The sequence below is a fragment of the Amblyomma americanum genome, chromosome 6, assembly GCF_052857255.1.
Source record: "Amblyomma americanum isolate KBUSLIRL-KWMA chromosome 6, ASM5285725v1, whole genome shotgun sequence".
NCBI classification, from domain to species: domain Eukaryota; kingdom Metazoa; phylum Arthropoda; class Arachnida; order Ixodida; family Ixodidae; genus Amblyomma; species Amblyomma americanum.
This window is the reverse complement of record NC_135502.1, coordinates 69183851-69204486: the sequence shown is the minus strand read 5'-3', so window position 1 is coordinate 69204486 and position 20636 is coordinate 69183851. Positions and strand designations below refer to the sequence as shown.

The 20636-nt window shown below is 47.5% G+C and overlaps 1 protein-coding gene and 1 non-coding gene across 3 annotated transcripts in view; both read right to left on the bottom strand.

Annotated features, from left to right (window-relative positions):
- Positions 1–20636, bottom strand: part of LOC144094761 (uncharacterized) — a 440689-nt gene that overhangs the window by 11346 nt on the left and 408707 nt on the right. The gene's annotated exons all lie outside the window — the stretch shown is intronic.
- LOC144095745 (U2 spliceosomal RNA) lies at positions 12495–12679 on the bottom strand. Its single transcript, XR_013306761.1, has one exon. It is a non-coding gene; the product is annotated as a U2 spliceosomal RNA (small nuclear RNA).

Sequence of the window (20636 nt, the reverse complement as noted above, 5' to 3'; positions counted from 1 at the left end):
CTGTAGGCAAACAGACAACCATGAGCGCTGGATGTGATGTAAATGCTACACATCATCAAGTCGTCGCTTTGTCTAGAAAACGCAGCGCAATGCCCACTATGTTGTATATCGAAAATCTTAAAGGTTCGTTTTTAGGTAAAAACCAAAAGTTTGACGGCAGTGCGCGTAGGAGCTTAACGGAAAGAAAAATGCTGGGAGCTCAGATGAGGAAATAATTAAAAAGCTAATCGCAAGAAAATGCTCGATGTGAGCCTGAAGTGTTGCGTGTATCGATGCCTTTCAGCGTTCGACGAGTAGGCCAAAATAAAGAGATTTCTGGGTTAAAAACGCCACAGCTGCTCTACTAGGGTGCTCGTGCCCATTATTGTACATATGCGAAAAACTAAGATTTCTCGCTCTCTCCCAAGCCGGAGAAGTGTCATCAACAACTGCAACGCGCCCTCACTTCACGAGAAGGCGACGCATTTTACATGGGGGAAGCAAATCTGTGTCACATGAGTACACAAGACAAATTTTAGAGCTCTCGCTGCTTGGACCACCTAAGTGATATTCTCATTTACGGGAAGGTCAAAACTTGAGTTTTAAGATATGACATACTATGACGGCGATTCCAACGCTGCAAACCGTGGCGTATGTTGCCCACATAGCCATTGCAGTAAAAAATTACGCCATGAAGCCTAACAACTTTGACGCTTCGCCGCATAAGTTGCTCATGAACAGCAAAGCACGCTTTACAGGCAAAAAAGTCTCGAAATCAGTTTAGCAAATGACGTCCTTAATAATTATTAATTATTATTATTAAGGACGTTGTCAGGCTAATATGTTTCTATTTCGTAAAGTACTGAATAACTGTGCTAAACGGCGACACACCCAGTTAGCCATTGCAGTAAAAAATTACGCCGCGAAGCCTAACAACTTTGACGCTTCGCCGCATCAGTTGCCCATGAACAGCAAAGCACGCTTTACAGGCAAAAAAAAAAAAAAGTGACGAAATCAGTTTAGCAAAGGACGTTGTCAGGTTAATATGTTTCTGTTTCGTAATGTCCTGAATAACTGTGCTGAACGACGACACACACAGTAAGAAGACAGAATGAGCGTATGCTGCCCTCGTGATGTTTTTTTAATGTCTGTGTCATCGTTTAGCGCAGTTTGCCACAGCTTTACGACAAGAGTTTAGTATCTGTGTTGGAGGTCAAAGTTGTTTATTTCACCTTCCGAAGGTCGGCAGATTACTAGCTCACTCGAAGTGTAAAGAGGCATGCGGTCAGGGAATTGAACAGCTCTCAGCAGAGGTGGGCCGAGCGTCGCTTCCACGCCTAGAGGGAGTCAAAACGTGGTCAACCGCTCTATGCAAACATGGCTTCTTTACGCGCCTTTTGCGATCGATATTTTCAATAAGGCTCCGAGGAGTGGCGTTTGCTTTCCTTCTTCCTTCTGCTCTCCTTCCGCCGAGGCGACGTGTCGCGGGCATGTTCCAGGCGGTGGCCTAACGCTGCCAGCGGATGGGGGGGACCCGCGTACTTAGCGCACGGTTCGTCGCGTCGGGAGGCGCGGCCTGGGAAGCCGCTAGTTCCGCATCATTGAGAGCTCAATGTTCCATCCGTAACGCGGCCCGTGTCCTTGCTGCCCGCTCTCGGGCGATGTGCGGCCGCGACCGGCGTCCTAAATAACAAGCCGAGCCGAGGAAACGCGGTCACACGCACAGACACGCGCGCTGGGTGTAGGTGGATAGCAGTGCGGCTTCGCCGCATAATTGGTATATGTGCAGCAAAGCACGCTTTACAAAAAGAAAAGCGGATGCCGCTTTGTAGCATCATGGGAGCAGAAAATAATATAGGTGTGCCTGACTGAGTACCTATTATTCGTGCGCCGTTAGATGGACGCGTATGACAGTGAGGCGGAGTTAACGAGCAATTTAAAAGCTCTGCAAAGAAGCAACATATTAAAGCTCTACACAAAAAGAAAAGAGGGCAAAGAGAATATGCTAAATTGCCAGATTTCGAAGCATGCGTGAAGGAACTGTGTGTGTGTGTGTGTGTGTGTGTGTGTGTGTGTGTGTGTGTGTGTGTGTGTGTGTGTGTGTGTGTGTGTGTGTGTGTGTGTGTGTGTGTGTGTGTGCGTGCGTGCGTGCGTGCGTGCGTGCGTGCGAGCGTGCGTGTGCGTGTGCGTGTGCGTGTGCGTGTGCGTGTGTGTGTGTGTGTGTGTGTGTGTGTGTGTGTGAAAGAGAGAGAGCGAGAGGCTTTACAAAAGAACGTACGGCAACGGCTAATTTTTGTAGTAACGTTGGCTACACATTTACTTTTATCAAAAAATTAAATGGCAGTGACACCTCTGGTACTGCCGATGATCAGCAGTAGCTGATCCTCCCTGCCTCCCTGTGCTATTGCACTGTTGCATTTCACTGAACGCTGCCGTCATGCATGAGTAGGTGATGACCGTGATTTTGTTTTGGGAGTGTTACGAAAAGTGCTTTGTGGTGTGAGAAATGTGTTAGCACGAAACAGTGCACTTGCGGGCAGCGTTCCGATAGCGGTCGTTTTCTGTTCGACCCGCCGCACTTTTGTGGCCGTGGCCTCGCGCATACGCGCAGCGTTGATCAGACGATGCCTCGTCTGTATCCATGCCTCTCTCACGTCGCTGCCTTTATCACAGATACTGGGACTATTACTGTGCAGGCGTGCAGTCGCGCAGGATGCCACGTCATGTAGTCATTTCAGAATGTTATCTCGCCTCTAATAGTGACGAAGTAAACGTGAGGCCCGAAGCGCAAGGTGCCGGCTGTGTGCACGGGTGGTGGTGGTGGTAGTGAAAAGCTTTTTTAATGCTCAAAAAGAGAGTTTGGGATTCAGAAGACCCCGCTACATTGTCGGTATCCTTGGTCCGGGACACCGCGCGACGAGGCCCCGTTTCGCGCCCTCTTTACCAGAACCCGTTGGGACTCCAGTGTGGAGCAGTTGAGGAGGGCAGTCTCCCATGCCTCTCGGGTAGGGGTAGTGGAAGGGTGAAGGTGAGGATTCTTACGTGACCAGCATGGGCTGGTCACGTGATTACAGACGATGGATGTGTGCATCGACTACAATGTGGAGGTCTGGAACCTGGCCTTCATTAGCTAGAGCTGTAAAACACTTTTTTTTGGAAATCAGTATTGACATACAATTCTAACAATTATGATACCTGTGTAATGTATACAGAAAAGACGTTTTGCTGTTCAGTTCCGCGTCTGTGCGTTGAGGTGAAAGCTGAGCTTTGTCCGGAGAGAAATTCTCGTCTATCTACCCTCCTGCCAGTCAGGCAGCTCATTTGAATAAAAGTTACAATGTCGGTTCCACACTAAGTTGAGGACAAATAAATAAAAAAGGGGCAGAATTGCGGCTGCCGAACGTCTTTTCTTCGCTGGGGGAAAATTCGAAACCTGAACTCAAATATCGAAAGGTGAAAAAAAAAATGCAACACAGAGAACGGGGGTATTAAAAAAGTAAGCATAAGAAGCAAAGAAGGAACAAAAAACAAAAAACAAAAAAACAGTCAAGGAAGCGAAAGGAAACCAACAACGCATGCTTCAAGCTAAAAATCGCTTCCCCTCAAGAAGCACTTCCTTTCGCTAGTGTTTTTACGGTCGCTGAACAAGGAAGCTGACACGGAGGGGAAACGATGCCTCCGGTAACCGGAATTGGCCTGCAGAGGAACCGACCCCGCGCAGTCTGCCAGGCGCAAGATCTCGGTTGGAAAGGGAAGACCAGTTTCCGGGAGCTCGGCCGCACGGACAGGCAGAAAACCAGCAGCTCTTTGCAGCGGACAATATAAATCTGCGATATCGCGGAGACAGTTTTCCGAGGTTGGTGCTGGAAGGATGATTGGGAAAGCAGCTTATCTCGGTTATGTCCGTCGAAGAGTTGGCTTCTTTCGGTTCTCATGTCCTCCTCTGAATGTTTCGTCAGATGCGATATACCTTATCTAACGAACCTACCTTATCTAACAAACGGGGTCGTAATTTGACATTTGCGGTACAAAATACTTATTACGTTCAGCTTAGATTTGGAATTGTAGCTTTTGGACCTCGATGTATTGTTGGCCACTGAAGAATAAAGAAGACAAAAAGAAAAATTTTAAACTTGAGGCTTGTTGGAACAGGCTTCTGGGACCAGCATATACGCTAAGGCAGTGCGTCCGAAGGAAGACTTCGTAGTCTCCCAATATGATGATGTGAATACCAAAACAAACAAAGAGGACACACAAAGCAAATACATTCGGAAGCCTTTTGTTCCAGTATCTCTAAACACAGAGTTTAGGATCATTGTTCGGTGCACTAAATCTACCCATAATTTTCACGTTAACCCGATTGACTTTTGAAGCATTAAAGCTCAATCAACAGCGCCCTTTTGATTCGTGACCTCCGCCGCTTCACTGCGATGCGCTCACCGTCCACTCCGTAGTGGGAAGCCCAAGTCGATCCTCTTGAATCGCAGTCAGAAGGCAAGGCTGTCTCTTCTGCTTGTCTTATTTTTGCCCTGGCTAACCACACGCCGATGAAATGGAGGCAGAGAAGAGCAGAAGACTGAAGGGAATGGGGGGGGGGGGAATCTACGTTATCGGGCAGTGACGCATTTCTGCCTTTTATCCACGCCCCGGTTGGCACAAGTAGATTTCCTGCCGTCTGCACCATTAACGTTTTTCAGCCTCTTGCAGGGAAGCCCATTCCCGGCAGAAGAAAAGGGAGGATGGGCCGAGTTCCCACTTTCTCGAACCCACTTTTCTTCCCCATTCGATCTTTTCCACATTGTTGCTCAGCCCCCGCCGAACTGGAGCGAGAACTCAGCCGCGTAGCGTCTGGCACAAGTATCCGCCCGGCAGCCTCTGTGGACCGGCGACTTTTGTTACGAGGGCTGGTGCCACCGGAGTCTACGGTTTTATTACAGGATTAGGAAGGAAACTTCCACTCGGGAAAATATAAGAGGAGAAGCGATTAGTGCAGTTCTTAAGTTATGCTGACAATCACGCAACTACCTAGACCTAGGTTTGAAGCAGGAAATGCATTTGATATTCTAGCGCCCACTAAATTTCGTAGTTTCTTTGTCTCAATATGCATGCTTATTAGCTTGTCTGTCTAAAAAAAATTTCGCGTTCATTTTCAGTCATTGTATTGGAGTTCTTAGAAATTTCTAGCTGTACCGTTATGCCAGAGGTGGTTGCGTAGTGGGAGCAGTTGAAGCTAGACACTCCTCGAGAGCTCATTTCCACGCAAGTGTGGCGCAACTGTACTCAGTACTGTTTTTAATTTTCAGCACAGGTTTCACCCAAGTTTAGGGTCTGGTACCAGCCTTCTGGAAATTAGTACACATGGCCTTTCGTACGTGCCCAGTTTTATCATATCGCGGGACATGTTTTTATAGCACTGTTACCTTCTTTTCTGGAAGAATTAACGTTCAAGGGTGTGCTCTTTGTAGCCGTTATTTGCTGCTTTAGTGCGCTAATACTTACAGTGGACATTCCCCGCATTTGGGCGTTGTGTGTTTGTCGGTTTGTCTTTCTGTTTGTCCGAAGCCGGTTTTGTGGCAGGCTGCTCACCTGCCCACCGGGTGGTGAACAGCTTGCCCACCACGTCCGGCGACAGCCCATTTAATCGTGAGAGGCTGCACGGGAAGTGCAACCTGGGTCTCAACCCAACGCAAGCAACCCAAGTCTCACCGATGGCAACACCTGACACAGCACCTGCCTTGTGCCACTGCGCCACTGCTCATCTGCCCATATGGAGGCTTACTTGCTAAAGTACAGCCATTGGTAACCAGGCGAGGACCTTGGGTGCTAATTAGGCGACACCGACCCTACGCGCACCGAGCTAAGCGGAATAAGCAGCAGCGGTTAGGAGAAGAAAGTGATTCGAATGATGTTTCCCCAGTAGGTTAACGAAAGAAGTTGGTGTGGTAATTAGGTGGTAGCTTGGTAGAACCTAGTGGGTCGTAGCACCAACGGACAACTGACGTCATGCTAGCGCACATATCCACATTTGGCCTAATTAACCAAATTGACTGACATTTTTTTCACGTACACCCGGTAGTTATCGTTCATTTTTTACGCACTTCAATCATTCCAGTGCAGTAAAATACTGAAATGGCACTTATACGGGGGCAAGTAATTTAAAAACTCACCTGCAAGGAAGTCTTAGCGGCTATAGCGTTCCGAGTTTGAGAGGTCGCGGGTCCGGATCCCTGCGGCGGCAACCGCAGTTCGATGCAGGCGAAATTTGTAAACGCCCATGCGTTGGGCGATGTCAGCGCACGTTTAACAACCAGAGAGACACTAATGGTGCGCCTTCCTCTACGGCGGCAGTCATGACCCAAAGTGCAACTTCGAGACTTTAAACCCCAATTGCTTTGTGATGTTTGACTTCACATGGATACTCGTTCGTATAAGGCGGCATTCCAAGTGAGACCAAGGATTTCCTGGAATGCGTGGTTGAGATTGGTCATATGTTGTGCAATGACTGGTAAAATACGAAAACGTCAGAGCTTTAAAACCGCTTAAGTTAGTGACTCGGTTGCACTATAACTGTTTAAGTGAAAGCAGGAAAGAATGTTAACACGAAATAATGCAGTCAATACGGCGTTGTAGACACGTCGTGACAAGATAGAGCAGTTTGGGATCGACAGAAAAGAAGGACGCGGTATGCCGAAAGTGGGAACTTTCAAAATAGCGCTGGCTGAGTATCAGCGCGACGCAACCATAACTGGCATAGCGCTAAAGCAGTGTGCCCTGCCAACTGTAATACCCGCGTTTTAAACACCACGTGCCTTGTAGCATTGTTTTCGCTTTGATTTTCTTTTAATTGATCACTTGGTTGTCTTGCTCGAACTACAATTAAACACGTTTCAAGCTGTACGCAGATGCTGACTTTGGGGACCAACTCTGGGGCACGTTGAGCTATAGTACTGCAAGTATAAAAAAACATGCAGCCATCTTACTTTACTACGTACTGGGACTCGTGTCAAGAGCAAGAAAAGAAAACAGTAAACGATCTTTCTACGAAAAAACAACGGAACGGATAGCTGCGTTGAAAAACGAACAATGTGGAAGCCTCGGTTGTTGCATTTCTTGCACTTGGTCTATCTGACATTCCACGAAGTTTTCAATTCGAATCGAAAAGCCTCTTTGACGCATTGAAGTTCGCGCACCGAGATTCTCGACTGTAATTACGCTGCTTTCCTGTCTCTCTGTTGCCTTCCCTTCGCAACACCGTTAGCCTTAGGAGCCAACGTAGCGAAACAGCAGTGTCCGAGATTTTATTTCGGGACTACTAATCTCCGCTTACATCTACACCGGAGCTTTGTTACGGTGCTGTTGATCTCAGATGATTAGGATCGGATTAGGCGCGTTCCGAGACTTCGGTGCTCAGATGACCTGTTCAGTCTGGGCTGGATTAACGCTCACGCTTGAAGTCGGATTGGCCGCGTAATCAGTGTCGTCTTTCTCGCACGCTGTGTGGCCATTTAAGATTTTTATTTTTCGTGTTTTCGAGCTCGCCAACTATGTTGACAAGGCACGTGTGATCACAAGACACAGTCCTATGATTAAGACAAATAAAAATGGACGAAAAAAAAGAAGGCATTGCGTTTTTTTCCGGATCGAAATTGTTCGGATAGAAAAGCAATGAGTTTAGAAACAAGACGCAGTTAAGGCATAAGCTTTAGAGGTAAGCTGCTCTGAAGCGGTGTGTATTTCGTTCACAATCAGAATGTGCAAAAATCTAACTGACGAAGATAACGAGATTGCTCAGTATGTCTTAGTGCACATGATTTAGTCGTTCAGGCATCATTAAGTTAATAAAACACGGTGTGGAGTTCGTTGGTGATGCATTTCTAGAATAGCAATTCAGCGGTGCTGATTTGAGATGAGCACATGTACAAACATGACAGGACGGGAGCCTGTTATGACAGACATGACAGCACCCGCCTGTTTTTAATTTTTACTTTTCACACAGCGTTTTATTACAGCGCCTCCAGATTTGGCATGTTTCATTCTGACATCCGGTTTAGAGAGAAAAAAGAAAAGAAAAGGACAATAATCCTCAGCCACGTTTTTAACCAAAGGCGTGTTAAAGAGTATGCCGACCTCCCCCTCCACCCATGATAATTTCGGTCTCAGTCAGCCCCAGGGAATTAGAACACGTATCCACGCACACGTCGTCCCGAATTATATAGCGTGTCGCTGAGAGTGAGAGAGAAGGCAAAGAGAGGTTCGCGACTTTGATCACCGCACCGTTGCTTCCGTTGCTTCCCACAAGTCTATCACCCTAGAAAACATCCGCCCCATTTCTCGTACATCCTGTCTAGGCAAGGTCTTCGAGCACATAATTATTGCTCGGCTAACAACGTACATGGAAGACAATCACCTTTTCTCCCACAGTATGCGCGGATTTCGTGCGTATCTATCTGCGCATATTCAAATGACTTCAAATTACGCATGACGTGCTTGATGATACCACCCCCAACCACACTAAACTATCCTGGCAGTTGACCTCATCAAGGCATTTGACAGAATTCGACACGATGCCATCTTACGGGAACTGCAGGCTCTACAGGTAGGCCCTAAAACCTACAACTACGCTCGCGCCTTTCTCTCCGTCCGCACTGCCTCTCTGCACATATATCAGATTACCACATCCCCTTATGCACTCGGAGAGCTCGGAACCCCTCAAGGGGCGGTCCTTTTTCCCCTTTTCTTTAACGTTGCGCTCATCCCCCTGGCTCACAAACTGGCTCTAATCCCACACCTAAAGCATACCCTGTACGCTGATGGTATTACCACATGGACTACTCATGGGTCTGACGGGGATACCATTTGTTGGGCGAGTTGGTGCTCACGATGATCCATAACAGCGCGACAGACGGGACAGAGAAGAGAGGACACAGCACAGAGCGCTCTGTGTTGTGTCCTCTCTTCTCTGTCCCGTCTGTCGCGCTGTTATAGATCATCTGACGGGAAAATTGAGGAAACTCTTCAGTTAGCAGCAGACACCATCTCCTTTCACGCGTCATCCATCGGGCTCGAATGTTCCCCCTCTAAGTCGGCGCTCTTCCTAATTAAACCAAAATCTGGCGCTAACTCGCCCATCCAAATCAATTTAAAAGGATCCCCTATCCCCATCACACCCACCCTCCGCATCCTTGGCCTCCACTTGCAGGATTCTGGACGAAATGAACATACGCTTAGAAGACTCAAGGCCTCCACGCAATCCGTGTTGCACCTTCTACGCCGAGTGTCCTCCCTTAACAAGGGTTTAGACGAAGCGGACGACATGAAAGTAGTGCACGCATTTACGCTTAGCCGCATTCTCTACGCAACCCCATATCTCAAATTGAACCGCACGGAAACCGAACGCGTGAACGCAATGATCCGCCTTGCGACTAAGGCAGCCATAAACCTACAACGTAGCACTAGCACAGCCAAACTCCTTGCACTAGGCATGCATAACACCATTCAAAAACTAGCTGACGCGAACCTACAGACACAGTACCTTAGACTTGCCACGAGCGCCACTGGCCGCCTTATACTCTCCTGTCTTCACCTCAACATACCCGCTAACCAGTAAACCCTTGTAGCCATCCCTCGACACATCCATTCACCTCTGGTTGTGAAACCCCTTCCTCGAAACGTCAATCCCCAATATCATATCGCTCGCCGCGTAGCTCGTGCTAATGCCCTCCATAAGTATCACGGGTAAGCCCACGATGCCGTTTGGGTAGACGCCGCATGTACAGCGCATGAAGCGGTAGCAGTTGCCTACAATCCAACCCTACCTCATCCCTAACTCGCAGTCTTCCCTCGGGCTCTACGCCCGAGGAGGCAGAGGAGACCGTCATCGCCCTAGCCCTTGCACATTCGGACGCCCAATACTTCTTCAGCGAGTCCAAAATGGCTCTAACTTTGCCAGGGGCAGGATTCACACCCCTGCCTGGCAATTGTTGAACACCCCTACCCAAATTTACCGCGCAAGGTAGAGCTCCGGTGGGTGCCGGCTCAATCTGGGAACGCTGGAAACGAGGCTGCCGATAAACTGGCCCGAGGTTTGATTTGCCGGGCTCAGGACACACTCGTTTCATGATTCTCGAGGGAGCGGGCGCACACCTTTTCGGAGCTCACGCAAATACCCCGTGTGGTACACCCGTCCCCACCTCTTTTACGCACTCCCAACAGATCCTCTTCAGACGCCTCCAGACCCGCTCTCTGTCATCCCCTCAGCTGTTGTCCCACTACTGTGGCACGTCCCCTACATGCTCCCTACGCGGTGACCCTCACGCCACACTCTCCCATATTCTTTTCGGCTGCCCTGCTGACCCTCAAGGCCCCGCGGGGACAGCACGCCATCTCGAGCTGGAAGGACTGGGAGGTCCTTCTCAGGTCTGCAGACCCGGCATCGCAGCTTGCTGCGGTGACTCGCGCTGCCGACGTCATGTCCTGACATGACCAACATGATGCAGTGCGGGACCGCGCAGTGGCCCAGAGACACAGTGGTGTCTAAAACTCACTTGCAGCAATAAATTTTTTCTGTCTGTCTGTTCAGCAGAGCAGGTTAGACTTTGAAAATCCCCCGCTTTCTCGCACGGGCTCCTGCCCCGGTGGGACGTCCGTCCATCCGCGTATTAAAAATTGGATTGCACATCGCTAGGCGGCCGTCACTTTCGAAACAAAACGCGCTCGTTACGCGGCGGCGCGGCCACTCACCACGCCCCGACCGATTCTGCGAGGACGCATTGACACTCGGAGGTAGAGGGAGTGGTGGCCTGCGGGTGGAACTGAGGCCGAAGAAGACGAGACAGCCGCATCTCGTGGAGGAGAGGAAGGGGGAAAGGATGAGGAGAAGGGCAGAGAAACGGAGGAAGAGAGATAGAGAGAAGGGGGAGGTTCGACGAACACGCGAGCGGCATTTTGACAGCGCGTGGCCGCGCTCATTGCGGGGGCCGGGGTCCCCGGGCCAATTACGGAAGGCGGCCGTCTTAGGGAGGACACGTCCATTACGATTAGCCGGAGAAGAAAGGCTCCCGCCGCCCCCGACGGGAGCCGGCGGGAAGCCCGGAGGGGAGGAAAAGCGGGGAACAGAGTTCGGCTGCGTTCCGCTATTAGCGCTTTTATTGGGACTGACATTTCGCCCACGAGCTGCAGCTATAGATGCCGAACTGTGCAGCTTCATCCCTCGCTGGTTTCTTTATGCGTTGCTCTCCTCCTCTCTTGGACGTGCCCATTGTGTGGTGCCGAAGAGGCGGCTCAGGGATAACAGCGTTGAAGTTTGGGATCGATAGGATTGTTATTTGAAATCGCGACGATCATAAGTGCATGTAGAGTAGCGGCGAGATCTCGACAGTCTGCTGCTTAAGATTGAATTTGATGTTACAGAAAAGAATGACCAGCGAATTTACGGTGATGCCGTCGGGCTGGCTCTGCCGTCCCCATCCTTTCTGCTGGGAACAATAAGACGTGGATAACAGGAGATAGCACTACCAGCTAGGATTCGCTTAACACAAAATTAGTGTGAATACACTTCATGATCTAGCAAGTTACAGCTTATCTTAAAATATCTTAAAATTTTATCTTAGTAGTTAGTTAAAATCTTAAATATCGAAGTTCTTATCTTAAAATGACGATGTTGAACTATGTGCGCGCTTTGTCAGCCAGTTCGAGCATCCGGCTGTTATCCGTCGAACCATTTGTGAGCCCAGTGCTGACTTGCGCTTAAATCTAAAGCATTGTGATCTGATACTCACAGACTAGCATCCGGCAAGCGCCTATAGTCGGATACACCTCAAGAACGAAGCAGCAGATGCCCCTCAAAGGAGTCCCTCCAGCCAATGGCGTCGGCAGATTCTCCCCCTCGACTGATTCTCTCTTTTTACCGATCCCTTTGAACCTGCTGGCGTGAAATCACAGGGGGTGGCAGATGAATGAGGAATAACTACGGCTTACTCAGATTAACCGTGACGTCATAATAATCTGTCGACGCCTTTCTCTGGAGTGCCCTTTGAGGGAAGTTTGCCGCTTTGGTTATTAAGTTATATGCGACTACAGACTCCCCCACGCATAAACTGATTTGGTTATTAAGTTATATGCGACTACAGACTCCCCCACGCATAAACTGAGTGTTGAGGCTGCAAATTTAGCAACCAGGTGTCCGGACAACATGATGAATAATAATGCCTCTAAAACTGACCTTGACATGCTCGCTCTCATCTCCGTCAAAGACTGTTCCTGAATCTTATTTCCGCCGACTCAACAATGCTTATAGCTACTGATGACGTTATGTTTCTTGGGATATAGATCTTGAATGCAATTTAAAATTCTGCTGCTGCTGCTGCTGCTGCTGCTGTTGCTGTCAGGAACAATGAAAGGGAAAGTGCACAGCACTGCCCACTGGTTCAAGTTGAGCCACAATTGCTACCACGTGCTGAAAGTAGGAGAGTTAAAAGATAAGATAGAAAGATAGGATAGAAAAGACGCGCGCTATAATGTCCCAGGACGATCCCGGAGGCATTGCAATACCGGGGCAACCTGTGGTGGAGATGAAGCAAGCTTCAAACACTCCGTCATATTTCCAAAAATAAGTTTAATATCTTGGGTCCAAATGGGACCCGTATCAGATATTAAATCAAATTTAAAAATTCTATATTCATATAAACTGCCTCTAAATAAAACTACATACGGCATAAGTGTGGTCGTAAACTTAAGCTATAATTTTAATTGACATACACTCATCTCACTCTACTAAGCTTCCAACCATAGCCATATCAGTGGTTATGGCACTCGGCTGCTGATCCAAAAGACGCGGGTTCGATCCCGGCCGCTGTGGTCGAATTTTGATGGAGGCGAAATTCTAGAGGCTCGTGTACTGTGCGATGTCAGTGCACGTTAAAGAACCCCAGGTGGGCAAAATTTCCGGAGCCCTCTACAACGGCGTCCCATAGCCTGAGTCGCTCTGGGACGTTAAACCCCTATAACCATAAATCTAAGTATTACATTTATTCTTAGGAAAACACAGAACACACTTATCACAGAATCAAGCCATACACATTATTATGCTTAGTGACTTTTTATGCAGTGCTGATTTTTACAGTATGCCCATAATATCCTGTAGCTGTCATCTATGGTTCATTATTCACTTAAAATTCTCATCTACAAGTTTACAAGAGGATAAATTCCCATTCAACAATTAAATATATCCAGTTTCCTCATCAAAGTTTCACTCACTTCTCACGTCACACAAATTTCTTGCTACCGAATCATAAAAAAATTACGGTAAATTTACAGTTAAATTTCCTTCCACATGTTTTCTATTTATTACCATTTAGTGTAAAGGAATCAATCTCACACTCCTGATTTCAAGCGTAATTTTTATCTTTTTCTTCAGTCACGCTAAAAACGTTTTTCATTGGTAACAGCACACGAAGCCCTCAATTGAAATGTGTAAATTGTGTTTATTTTATAGGCTGCACCGCCTTGCATTTTATGTTCTGTGTGTATTGTGCAACATCAGGCTCAGCAGGCTATCCTCTCTGAGCGATGGAAATGCGGCTGAGGAAATGGCCTTCTTCGTCTTCGCGGTATTTAAAAAAATATTTTATGCAGCAGTTTTAAGTATTTTTCTGCTGATGTTTCTATTTAAACATCTTTACGCACTTTTCTAACAGCCCTGTGCAGCCGATGAGATTGTAACTATGTGTGTGTGTAATTTCATCATCAAACACAATAAACTGATTCTGATTTTCTGAGCAGGCGAATTTGGTCTGACGTACAACTCTAGAATCTTTAGGAGGAGCTGTTTGTGTATGTGACTGAGTTTCATAACCACCCTGGAAGGAGTTCTGTGGCACTTGCCTGTCATGTTCACATGCTGCAGAACTACTTGTTGTCTTTACTGATTTTCAATGCGTGGTCAAAATACGTGTTGAAGCAGCAAATACTAACTCGGCCAACAGCTTGCTATTTTTGAGCAGCTACTCTCTTCCGTGAGGCGAGTGCATGATTTCAACATAATAAGCGAGACTATGAACTTAAAGCTTCGTAATTTCGTCAGGTGTAAAATATTGTTACTTAACGCCCCTATCATTTCTGCGAGAACAAGAACACATTGCCTTGTACTCACGCATGGGCATTCATGTAAAGACCGCATACAGTTTATTTATGAGCCACTTAACAGTGGACCACTTCAAGTACGCGAAAGACCGAAAAGTTCTAAGAGATGCGTACCGGGGTTCAGCTTACCCTGCAGATATTCAGGGCTCCAGGGGAGCCGTAAGCGTGCCACTATACACCGCTGAAAAGCAAACTATGAGGGCTAAATATTTTTTATCAAGGATGTACATGAGCCTCTGAAACAGTGACAACTCTTAGTGGAGGGGAAAAAAGAAGAAAATGAGATAGAGCGAATACTGGGAAGGATATAAATTTTTCATCGCTACGCTGGTATCTCCCATGCTCATTCCGCCGTCATAATACAAGAAAAGAAGGGAAAGGAAAGTAAAATCGGGGGAAGTAAACGACGTCGTGTAGCGGCAGCGTATTCGCGAGACAAGAGGACTGCTCGTTCGCCAGTGCACGATTACGTGCGCGTACGCAGTCGCAGCCCCGACACAGTGGCGTGGCAATTTGGGAGCGGCGATTATGGCTGCGGCCAGGAGCCGTCCTCGCGTCCCTGACGTCCGCTTCCAGTGTTCCCAGAGAATCGTTACCGGACGCAGAAGCGGGGCCGAGGGCGGGACGGAGCTGAAAGGCTGCGTGGTTTCCTCTACCAGAATGTGCGGCGTGAGGAGGAGGAGGAGTAGGAGGAGGAGGAGGTCAAGGCGAAGCAAAGGGGAGGGTGGACAGCGAAGCATTGAGCACGAGGAGGGATGGGGAGGTTGTAGACGTGTGCAGCTTTCCTTTTTTTTTTTAAGAGCCAGCAAGTGGGTAAACATTATGCGGAGTGAAAGCCAGCGCCAATGACGACGCTGTTCAGGAGTCAAACTGGGAATTCACTGAAAGATTGGGACGTGGATGAACATGCTCGCATTACGAAAAACAACAAATTCAGGGGGGCACTTTGTTGATTTAAAGTGCAGTGAGGCGAAAGCCTTTAGCGGGGTGTTGCTGCTTGTGTCACTGATGTGCGGTTAAGATGTTAATTAAATACACAATTATTTGTGCATTTTAAATGCTGGATACATTATTTCTTGGGAGGCATCCGTCTGATTCGACGCCTTTCCGCAAACACTCTCCAGCGTCCCAGACAAGGAGAACCACATATGCGTTGGCAGGAAGTAGCGTAGTCCTTAGCACGCTCAGCTCCGGAACGGAAGGATGGTGGTTCGAATCTAATTGTGCACAAAGATTTTTTCTTATCGAGTTGAAGAGCATAACGGACGGACGGACGGTATGACGTCACTTCCGCTTTCGTGACTTCCTGTTGGCGATGTAACTGACGGACAGGATCTAGACCGGGGGTATGAGTCAAACACAAACACATATCTTCCACGAGAGGAACCAGCGTTATTTCTAGGGGGAAGAAGGTTATGTCCAGGAGCAGAACGCCAAGTAAACTTCGGTAGGAAACTAGAGCAGAAAATGACAAGTCATTCAGCAGAAGCACTTCTTCACGGCTAGAGCCATGCGGAAAACGAAGCTATACAACTATACCTTGGCTTAACAAACATGGAAGGCAGCACGCGGAGAGCGCCATCTTCTACTCTCCTTTCATGGTGGTGCCATCAGTCAGGGAGAGTCTACTCACATTAACTCAGTGCCTCTCGCTAATACTCTTTATCTTCCTCTCTGATTTTGCTAGGACCGACGGCTTGCTTCCTCCAAGTGTCTCATCAAGTTTACTGCCACAGAATCACCAAAAGAAACCCAAACAATTGACAGGGATACAGCAGTGTGTAGTAGCAGCTATCGTAACTACCCGACACGCATTCATACTGATCTGAGAGTAACGATTACCATTAGCGATGTCACGCAGCCATCTCAAGCCACGCACAAATTTTTATGCAAATGTGCGCGCAAGACAGTGAATCAAGCATGACAGCATTAAGAATATATCGAAGATAGAGAGGAAAGTAACACTGTACAGCGTGGAATAAAGCAGTCCTAATCTAACAGAATGTATCCGACAGGAAAGGACGGTGCGTAAAAAGAGACTCGGAACACTGAAAAAAGCGACGATGTGAAACGGCCGAGATATCCAGTCACGCAGGGAAGAAAGACCATTCAGAGACGCTAAGCGTCTTCTTCGGGACGCTGTTTCAGTGCACAGAAGAGAAGCAAGCGCCCACTGCGGTGACAATTTCAGAGCATCTTCGATCGAGCACCGCCTTGATCCTTGCTCGAGTGCGGAGACAGGGAAGAAATGAGGAAAAAGAAGAGAGCGAGAGATAGCGCGAATGAAAGGCAAGAGAGGATAACGGGCGGTCCTCAAATAGCCTCGAAAGAGAAAAGAGAGGCAGGTGCGGACAGGTGCGGGCATTCATGCTAACCTCGTTAGTCGACTGCGGAGCGGCTGCGCTCGACGTAGCATTAATGACGCTTTCCGCGCAATTAGCGAATCGTTTGCGGCGCCTGACCTTGCCGCGCGCGAGGGCTCGAAGAGCAGTGGGTCGCGAGGAGCCGCCCCGGGCCTTTTCCGTCTCGCGAGCCCACTTGGACGGGCCAGCGAGAAAACGTAAAACGGCGTGGGCGGACAGGGCTTGTCGTAACAGGGGTGCTTCGTAGGGGTATGGCAAATCATTACAGCCTCCACGGTCACCGAGCTTTGTTTCTTTGGGTGTGTTACAGAAAGACTTGAGCATAGAGATAGGATGGCCAATATCAGAAGGCCAATCAAAACTTAGATAAGAAAACCGTTTCATTGTTGCTCACCAATTTTTCTCTTAATTTACTCGCGTAAATGTAACAGATTAGGAAATGAACTGCTCAGTAAATATCTGTGAGATAAAAATCTGGAGGGGGATAAAAAGCTTACAGATAACAAAAAAAAACATTTGTGTTCCTACTGAATGCTTTTTTTCTTTTCGTTTACACAAATAGGTAATATATACTAGTAACCGCATATGTGCTCAGTTGGTGCTTTTATAATGTGATGCTCTTCATGCATCTATTTTCTTTTTATGTATTCATTAAGAGGAAGTCCCCTTCTATGGCTTTTTTCTTTGGGCTTTTTTTTGATATGTGCATTTTGTAGGTCTCAGCAGAGGCGAATTTTCGGGATCAGTCTTGGAGGAGGCGGCTGGGCGGGTGGTTGGGGAGGGACAGCTTTAGTTTGAACCACGCATTTCTCTGAATTTTTTCGAAGAAAGAATAAAGTTCAGCGTGGTTTTCCTGCCTAAATTTTTTTGCTTGTCGACCGCCCTCCACCCCCTTCCCATAAATCCGTCACTGTGCCACGGACTAATAGGTCTATGCTTCTTATACATTAAAGACGACTGCAGAATGTGCTGCGAACAATTTTGTTATAACAAACGCCTTCCTGGCGTTCGAGCAGTGAAATGCAAGCCTTCTAATTTCTTTGTCTTTTTCCTATAAAATTAAGGAGCTACCCCCTACATTTTTTTCATGTTCTCTTTTATTAAAGGAAGTTCAAATGTATGTCTTTTCCCTCCATGCTAATAATGTATGCCAAATCACGCGGCCGATTGGTGTGCACTTTCCGCGCAGTGAATCAATTTCGAATTGCTCACATTGTGGCCTCACATTTTATGTTTCGTACGTATCCTCCGCTTCATACACGCACAAACATTATACCCGTCAGGACGTACACGATGTGAGCTTATTTTTGTTTTGCTTTCTCCAAACACTTTCAGGCAGGAACGATTGTCTGCTGTTGCCACTGCGGCCTGCAAAAGCCAGCACAAGAAATTTTCCGATGTCTGAGACCTTCACGCCTGCGCGAAGTGAAAGGTGCTTTATTTCTAGCAGCTCACTTATGCTCTTCTTTGTTCCGTTTTAGTTGTAGTAGAACTTTACCCTTTTTTTCAAAGAAAATTCTCAGCTCACTGTACCGAATAGAGCGAGCTTTACTAAATTTACCTCGATCATTAACGTAAGACGACCAAGTTTTTCTCTAAGGCAAATTACATTCTTCTGTCTAATCCTCATTCAAGCTTGTTTGCGCACAATGCAGTTCTAGAAAGCTTTTCGTCAAAAAAACAAACAAACAGGCAAAATAGGATTTTCCAAGTGAAAGTTTCTCACTGGCCACACCAATGCACTTCTCCTCATCTTTTACATTAACTCACGTTTCGTAAGCTTCAGTTTCACAGGGCGACCCAATACACCACCGCTTTGATCTGCAGCCAACTCACGGCCGCCATTCTAATTTTACCAGCGAAGAAGCAATGGTTATGGGATTATTTCTTCGTTAGACATCATTAGCTCATTCGTTTAGCACCCGAAAGGTTTCGCCACTTTTGCATGGGCGTATTAAGTTTGCGTTACCGACTACGGCAAGGAGCAAATTTGCGACTGTAGAAACTGAGCGCCTAGCTGGCAGCGCGCGTGGAAATGTGATCTACGCAACCGGACGAAATGACTTCCTTTCGCCGGCATCTCCTGTGCCCTTAAATTAACGGCAGGCAGGCGCTGGCTGATGGCGATCCAATATCCCCAGGCACGTTAATCTCTCGTCGGCGGTGACGTACGATAACCAGGTCTGTAACGAGGTGACTCACAGAGTTTCGAATACGGAAACAAAGCTGCTGCTCCTCCAGTAAAAGCTTTAAAGAAGGGTAAGTGGTTAAAACGGTCATTTGCTGACGAAAGCCACGTCACGAGGTGTCGCCACTTTCACTTAAGCCTCCTTTGTTGCGACAGACTGCAGTGACGTAACACAATGCTCACCACTAACATAGGGAGAAAATACGTTAAAAAAAACTGAATGACGCTTTCTTGTTTTCATGACAACAGATAACTGGGATTAATCCGGCAAGCTTTAGATAATTGAGTTAGAGAATGCGCAATGAAATTATAAAGCAAGGGCGCATTTTGGCTGTTGTAAATTCATTCGAAGATCACGCTGTCGTACCTTCAGTCATGGTAGACAAACATGCTATTTCTGCAAGTGGAAGTTTCATCCTGGAAAAAAGTTTCTAGGACGCGTGAGCGACATTCGGATCTGATAGTTCCGCTATCAGCCGCTGGCGTTAGACCAAACACACTCAGAAAAGTAACTCTGTCTCTCGCACTCTCAGGTGTGGCGCATCCTACAGTTTTTTGGTTTTGATAGTACTTGCTTACGTGGATATAAGCAGAGCTAATTTAGAAGAAAAAAAACTTCGCGGACGCCTAATTACCATTACTTGTGGCAATGCGATCGCATAACAACCTTGCCTTGAGCTGTCATGCACGACCGCATATATCATAATACTATGCATCATCGCATGCGCATTTTGAATGGATCAGAATTCTTCACTAATTTACATTCTGCACAAACACCTTCGTGTTTCCTTTCCTTTACCTCTACTTTGTGTTACCTCTCCTTTGAGTGTTGTCTTCGCAATGGGTTGTCTATTTTCATGCGTGGAATACTGCCTAAGAAAGCCGCATACTCGCTATGAGGGACTCCGTAGTCCGTACAGTGAACAGAGTGTCGCTGGAGGAAGTGTCTGGTTAATAATTTGGAACGGCAGCTCTATATTACAAAGAATGTCCTCTGAATGCAGCTTTTAGCCCTTAACCTTTTCGAAAAAAAAAAAGCATCCATCTATAAAGAAGCGCACCAGCAAAGTCCCAGCTCAAATCGTGCAATGGCTTCACTTTTAATCGAGGAATCTAGAGAAACAACTTCACACTCCAAATTTGTGCACGCCTTCTCCTCCTTTCCACAATCAGCCCATCCCATCCTTCGCGTCGCGATGTGGCTTTCCAGATAACGACGCTATCTCTGATACATCTCACGTTTTGTCTTTTTCTATCCTTTCTTCTTTTTATTTCCTTTTTTATCCCTTTTCTGCGGGCGTCCATGTTGATTCGCGCGTTCCCGGTGGTTTCGTGTTTGCTGCACCAGCCGCAGAGTGGAGGAGCTCGTCGAGGGGCCAACATTCCGGCTTCTCTTTCTTTTTTTTCCCCCGCGGTTGGAACCAGGGAGCGCTTTCTGCGGCGTTCCTTAATTTAGACGACGCCTTCTTTTCCCCTTCAGCGCCACCACCGCGCTTCCCGCATCAGCCCCCGCTCTAGCTTTTTCCCGCAACCTTTTTTTCCCCATCGCAACTCCTCTCCTTTTCTGCCCGCAGCAATCGATGAGTAATTAAGCGTCGGACTTGCTTCCCTCCACTTCCTTTCCCGACCAGCGCTAATGCCGAGCTCTCTGTTTTTTTCTTTTTTTCTGTCTTTTTTGAGGCTTCACCAGCGCCCGCAACGGCAAGAGCGGACGCCGAGGCTCGCAAGCGTTCGCGTCTGTCTTTATTTAAAGTGGCCGCCACCGTCAAGAGTGTCCGCTTGTGCGGGGCGTTTATTTTTACGTCACACCACGGTCGCTTGCTCTTTCCCTCCCTCCCTCTCTCCCCTCCCTCCCTCTTTTTTATTTCTCTCTCTCTATCTCCCTTTCCTTTCATCTTACGCACGCACTATAGTCTTGTTTTCTGACACGCAAGCAGCATTCGTCCCTCTCCCCTCTCTCTGACCGC